At 41.6% G+C, this 7,339-nt stretch overlaps 1 pseudogene; it reads left to right on the top strand.

Moving 5' to 3' along the window:
* The first annotated feature begins 5,488 nt into the window (after nucleotides 1–5,488).
* Nucleotides 5,489–5,585, top strand: LOC130041033 (uncharacterized; annotated as a pseudogene).
* Nucleotides 5,586–7,339: the final 1,754 nt, after the last annotated feature.

Here is a 7,339-nt window from a genome sequence, read left to right on the forward strand (position 1 = left end):
GAGAAAACAAAAATAGATATGCTGGGTTTTAAAGTTCTACCAGTAGTCTGAGATACCAATGAAGGATATATATTTTTAAATTTTTATTGAATATCTGTGAGATTGACCATTGCAAAGCTATTCATAATTTGCTTCCAGTCATACAACGATCCAACATGCTTCCCTCCACTAGTGTACATTTCCAACCACCAATGTCCCTGGTTCCCTACAACATCCCCCAACACCCTACCCCCACTCCCAGCCTGTCTCTATGGCAGGCTCTTTAATTCTTTCTCTCTGTCTCCTTTTCATTTTGTGCATTATGGTTCTCATACAGTTACTAAGATTTCATCATGTTTGTTCAAGGAATTTAGTATTTTTATTGGGGGGTCACACCCGGCAATGCTCAGGACTTACTCCTGGCTCTGCACTAAGGAATTACTCCTGGTGGACCTCAGGGGACCATATTGGATGCTGGGATTCCAACCCGGGTCGGCCGCATGCAAGGTAAACACCCTACCCACTGTGCTATCGCTTCAGTCCTGGAATTTAGTATTTTTATCAGGAAGTTAAGGCTGGAGCCGCTTTGAGCCTCACTTATGCTGAGGCTTCCATAAGTACAGGGCAGTGAGAGTGGGCTGCCCACCCTGACTCAGAGAAAGCCTGGAGATTTCAGTCACAAAACCCGCATATCCGAATTTTCAGCTGTCATATTTCAGTGTTTGGCATATCGAATACTCTCGATAGCTTAATGGGCTCTCCGAGAGGGGCGGAGGAATCGAACTCGGGTTGGCCACGTTGGCCGCTTGTAAGGCGAATGCCCTACCGCTGTGCTATCGCTCCAGCACACAGTACCAACAAAAGTCTCCAATGGAGACGTTACTGGGCCCGCTTGAGCAAATCGACGATCAATGGGAGGGCCTTTACCTTTACCTATATTTCAGTGAAATCCATCCTGAGATGGATTTATTTATGGGTCTCTGAAGCAAGACCAATACATTAGCTTGTTTAGCTGAGCCAGGGGTGGTTTGTTAACATGGCTCCCACATATCTTTTCGGAGTTTAATTTCTCGGGAAACTTACTCCTGAGGTGTTGGGATCCAGCTAGAGGCACAGTGGAAATCTGGGGTTATCAGGCAGCATGAAGGCACCATCAGACTGTAGATGCACTAACCTTGAGGGTTCAGGTTGACTTCTTGGAGGCACTGAACCCCCAGACTAACAAATATTCACTGAATTAATGAATAATAAACATTTTCAAAATGTGTCACTTTATTGCATTTTAGAAGGGTAACTTCTAACAGGGAAATAATATTCATGGTATAATCAAGACCTCTCATTCATTCTTAATATATTTAATAAAAGCTACACATTTTAGAAATTAATACAAAGAAATTCTTTATATTATCTGTCTTCATAGTTTACTTTTAAATTACTCAGATATCACCGTTTATACCACTATTCTTAGCATAGAAATTTACAGATAGAAAGTTTTAAGTAAAAATTCATTTTTGGGGCTGGAGCAATAGCACAGGGGATAGGGCGTTTGCCTTGCACGCAGCCAACCTTGGTTCGATTCCCAGCATCCCATATGGTCCCTCGAGTACTGCCAGGAGAAATTCCAGAGTGCATGAACCAGGAGTAACTTCTGAGCATCGCTGGGTGAAACCCAAAAAGAAAAATATTCATTTGGGCACTTCTGTGAATATAGTACTGGAAGTACTTGCAATAGCAGTCAGATTAAAAAAAAATATTAAAGGCATTCATGTAGGAAATGTAGAAATCAGGCTCTCACTATTCACAGAAGATGTGATATTATATTTAGAGAATTCTAAAACCTCTACCAAAAAACTCCTAGAAACAACTTATATAGTAAAGTTGCAGGCTATAAAATCATTACCCAAAAGTCTATGGCTTTTCTATATGCAAATAATGAGAGAGAAGAAAGTGACATGAAGAAAGCAATCCCATTCACAATCATGCCTCAGAAAATCAAACATCTCGGCATCAGCTTAACTAAGGAGGGAAAGGACCTATACAACAGGAAATAAGAGGAAACGAGGAAATGAAAACACCTCCTGCTCATGGATTGGGAGAATTAACATTGTCAAAATGGCAATACTCCCCAAAGCATTGTACAAATTCAATGTGATCCCTATAAAGTTACACATAACATTCGTCAAAGAAATTGATCAAGCGCTCCTGAAATTCATATGTAACAACAAACGCCCTCGAATAGCTAAAGCATTTCTTGGGAAAACGACGATGGGAGGCCTCAGCTTCCCCAACCTCAAACTCTACTACAAAGTGATAATAATTAAAACAGCATGGTACTGGAACAAAGGCAGAGCCGCCTACCAATGGAACAGGATTGAATATACTGACACACACCTTCAAATATATGTTCAAATAATCTTTGATAAGGGAGCAGGAAATGTGAAGTGCAGCAAGAAATGCCTCTTTAGCAAATGGTGCTGGAAAAACTGGACAGCTACATGCAAAAAAATGGGCTCAGACCTCTACCTAACTGCATGCACAAAAGTCATATGAAAATGGGTCAAAGACCTCAACATCAGAACAGAATTCATCAGGTACATTGAAGACAAGGTCAACAAAACCGTCCACAACATTGAAGCTAAAGGTATCTTCAAAGATAACACACCACTGCCAAAAAATTGGAAACACAGATAAACAAAGGGGACTATCTTAAATTAAGAACCTTCTGCACCTCAAAAGAAACAGTGACCAGAATACAAAGACAATCTACAGACTGGGAAAGGATATTCACCCAATACCTATGTAATAAGGTGTTCATATCAAATATATACAAGGCACTGGTTGAACTGTACAAGAAGAAATCGTCCAACGCCATCAGAAAATGGGGTGATGAAATTAACAGAAACTTTCTCAAAGAAGATACCGAATGGCCAAAAGGCACATGAAAAATGCTCATCATCACAAATCATCAGGGAAATGCAGGTCAAAACTACAATGAGATTATCACCTCACACCACGGAAACTGGCCCACATCCAAAAGAACAAAAGCTACTGGTGTTGCCGTGGATGTGGGGAAAAAGGGACTCTCCTTCACTGCTGGTGCGAATGCGGACAGGTTCAGCCATTTTGGAAAACAGTATGAATGGTTCTCCGAAAACTAGAAATTGAGCTCCCATTTAACCCAGCAATATCATTCCTGGGAAGATAGCCTGGAGAGGCAAAAAAGTACAGCCGAAATGACATCTGCACTTGTATGTTCATTGCTGCACTGTTCACAATAACCATAATCAGGGGGAGAAAAATCCCTAGTGTCCAAGAACAGATGACTGGTTAATGATAGTTTATTTATCTACACAGTGGCATACTATGAAGCTTTTAGAAAAAAAGAAGTCATAAAATTTGAATGAAAGTGGATCAATATAGAAAGTGAAATGTGTCAGAAAGCGAGGGACAGACATAGAAAGATTGTACTCATCGTGGAATATAAAGTAACAGAATGGGAGATTAATACCCAAGAATAGAGTGATAAGGACTAGGAGTTTTGCTCCAGGCCTTGGAAGCCGGCATCACATGCTGGGGGAAAAGGCAGCTCAGACAGAGAACAGAATACCAAGTAAAGGGTTTTTGGAGGACCCAGTTGAGTTGGGAGATTCATGCAAGAGTAGACCATAGACCCATTCTTTCTCCCCCACCGAGTCCACAATTTGACCCCCACAAGTGGCTCTCCAGAACCACCATGGCCCCAGAGGCAGATGGACCCAATTCGGAACCCAGCGGCTTTTGGCCGAAATGTGGCTGAACTATGCATTAAGCTATGTCACCATTCTACACCAGGTGGGAAAGGGTGTTTGTCCCTTCTGCCTTTATCTCCCCTGGCAGCACAATGGCAATCACCTCAGAGACTATTGGATAGCCAGGTATGAGCTAGCGGTGACAGGGCTACTACAGCCTCGTGGGATAGGGGGTGGGGGGTAGAAACAGCCCATTCTTCCTGCCCCGCCAAGACCATGAGTTGCCCACCATGAGCAGCTCTCTGGCTTGTCCATGGCCCCAGAGAACCAAAGAGAATGCCCTGCCACAGAAGCAGGGTGGGGGGCATGTTGGGAGGAATACTGGGTTCATTGGTGGTAGAGAATGATTTCCATGAGCAGGCACCAGTAACATCTCCATTCGTCCTAGCCCTGAGATTTTAGCAAGTGCCACATTGGAGGCTCTTTCACGGTCAGGGAAATGAGATCCATTATTGTTAGTGGGTTTTGGCATGTAGAATTCACCACGGGGAGCTTGCCAGACTCTGCCATGTGGGCAAGATACTCTCGGTAACCTGCCAGGTTCTCCAAGAAAGAGAACTGGACAAAAAGAGTTGTTGAATTATCAACAAGATCCAGTCTCTGGATCTTGGCCATTCATGGGACTACATGGCTCCAAGGGCAGTTCGTGGGTGTAACACTTAGCTACTGGAAGATGAGGGATCTGGATGAGGAGTCCCAGTCTTGATCCGAGCAGCCTTGGATGTCTCCGCCCCGGGTCCCGCACACCTGGGATCCTCTGCCAGTTCCTTCATGCATGAGGCTCCTTCAAGCTTGGGGAGAGTGGTCTAAAGCGTACCTATGGCTGGTTGCAGAGGTCTGCAGCTGCCGGAGCTCTGCTTGGGGTGGTGAGGGAACCTCACCACCAAGGGCAAAGGGCCCTCAGTGAGGAAAGCCAGATGCGGGGTCAGGAGACTGTCATTTTAGACATATTTGGAATTAATTTTAGATCGAAAAGTACACATCATTCAAACTGCTGTATATGCTTAGCAATAAATAATTATACACTTCTTCAATGACCTAAGAAAACCCCATCTGCTCAGAGAACTCGATTTTTAATTACAGGTGTGCTTTGCCCATGTGGAATGACTGAGAATCACTATGAGTAGATAAAAAACTCACTATACACACGAAGATGCACACAGGTTACTTTGAGACATCTGTTTTGTTAATGTTTGTTGGCCATTAAACTTCACTGAGACCCTTTTTTCTGTCCTTTGCAGGAGCCTCATGAATCTCACCTTCCGTTCAAGTTGAACTTGTAATAAGGTGGAATTAAATCATCAATATGCTTCTCACCTCTTCCTTCAGGAGAAAAATCCTACTTACATTCAAGGTGGTCAAAGTGCAGACAATGCCATCCACCTTTTTCTGGAGATGTACACGGGACCGAGGTGAGAACAGCAAAAGGCTCTATTTTAATGGTCTTAATGAAGGTTTCAGGGAAGGGCATTAAACAAGACTGATTCACCATCTTCCAAAAGAAATAATGTGCACAGCTGACGCCCTGGGTATGGTAAAAGAGAATATGGTAAAAACCATACTTTTTCTTCTGGGACATTAAGGTTCTAAATCTATAGCTTCAAGCTGCTTTGAAATACCTACCTTGATTAGGAATCACCGTCTGCCATAGGAGTGAGTAAGGACAACACTCAAAAAAATCAGAAGAGAAAAATAGGGAAAAAAAAGAACTCTTATACTCAGTTTGGCAACACATGTACTAAAATTGAAATGATACAGAGATTAGCATGGTCCTTGAACAGAGATGACATGCAAACTTGTAAAGTGTTCCACATTTTTGTTGCAAGAAGAATTAACAGGGCTACATTAATCTAAGACAAGCCCCACAAGTACTCCAAATTTCGACATAAAGTTAGCACAAATCCCCATCACAATGATCTCTCTCAATGTCAATGGACTAAATGCAGCAATTCAAAGGCAGAGGATGGCAGGATGAATTAGAAAACTGAACCCAACATTCTGCTGCCTGCAAGAAACACATCTGAATAATCAAAGAAAACATGGGCTCAAATTCAAAGGCTGGGAAACAATTCTTCGAGTAAAGAACACCTCCAAATATCTGGAGTGGCCATACTAGTATCAGACCACATGGACTTCAGGCTAAAGGTTATAAGAGACAGTGTAGGTCATTTCTTAATGATCATGATATCTGTACATCAGAAAAAACTCACCCTCCTCAATGTATATGCTCCTAATGACAGACCAGCAAAATATGTAAAAACAAGTTCTAACAGACTTAAAGAAAAACATTGATAGCAACACAATACTAGATGGAGATTTGAAAGTACTTTCTCACTTCTCAATATATTAAACAGACAAAAACTCAGCAAGAAAATATTTTATTTGAGGGAAGTAGTGAACAACCATTGGCTTAGAATAGAAATCAAAGAGGAAATAAAAAGATTCCAGAAACAAATGAGAATGAGGAGCTACCAGAACTTGTGGGGCACAGCAAAAGCAGTGTTAAGAGAAACGTTTTTAGCTCTGCGAAATTCATCAGGAAGAAAGAAAGGGCCTACAAAAATAACTTACAGTTCAAGATTTTGGAAAATGACCAATTAAAGGAGTCCAAGCTAGGCAGGAGGAAGGAAATAATAAACCCTGGAGCAAAAATCAATGAGCTAGAATCCCAAAATACAATCCAGAAGACCAACAAAAAGCAAGACATGGTTCTTTGAGAAAATAAATAAGATCAATAAACCATAAGCAAGACTCACAAATAAACAAAGAGAACGAATCCTAATAAACAAATCAGAAATGCAAAGGGGGACATCATAATAGAAACTACAGAAATCCAGAGGATCATCAGTGATTATTTTGAGAATCTTTACAGCAGGAAATGAGAGAATCTTGAATAAATGGATAAATTACTGAATTCCAATTACCTCCCAAGGCTGAACCAAGAAGATTTCGAATATGATAGCACAGCGGTAGGGTGTTTGCCTTGCACGCAGCCAACATGACCTACCCGAATTCAATTCCTCCGCCCCTCTCGAGAGCCCGGCAAGCTACCGAGAGAGTATCTCTCCCGCAGGGCAGAGCCTGGCAAGCTCCCTGTGACGTATTTGATATGCCAAACACAGTAACAAAAAAGTCTCCAATGGAGACGTTACTGGGCCCGCTCGAGAAAATCGATGAACAAAGGGAGGGCCTTTACCTTTTACCTTTATCACTACCAAGCAAATTGAAATGATAATAAAAAGTATCCCCTAAAACAGGAGCCCAGGTCCAAATGGATTCACTAATGAAATATTTCAAACCTTTAAAGAGGACCTGATGCCAACATTTTTTAAGATTTTCCAGGAAGTTAAAGAAACAAAAATACTACCAAACAGTTTCTATGAGGCAAAGTTCATCCTGATACTCAGATCAGACAGAGAAACCACAAAAAAAAGATAATTACAGATATTTCCTTGATAAATACAGATGCAAAGATCCTTAAGAAAATAACAGCAAAGAAAATCCAGAAACTCAACAAATGATCACACACTAAGACCAAGTAGGTTTATCTTGGGATGCAAGGATGACTTAAC

The sequence above is a fragment of the Sorex fumeus genome, unplaced genomic scaffold (assembly GCF_029834395.1).
Source record: "Sorex fumeus unplaced genomic scaffold, SorFum_2.1 ptg000095l, whole genome shotgun sequence".
In the NCBI taxonomy this organism is placed as follows: Eukaryota; Metazoa; Chordata; class Mammalia; order Eulipotyphla; family Soricidae; genus Sorex; species Sorex fumeus.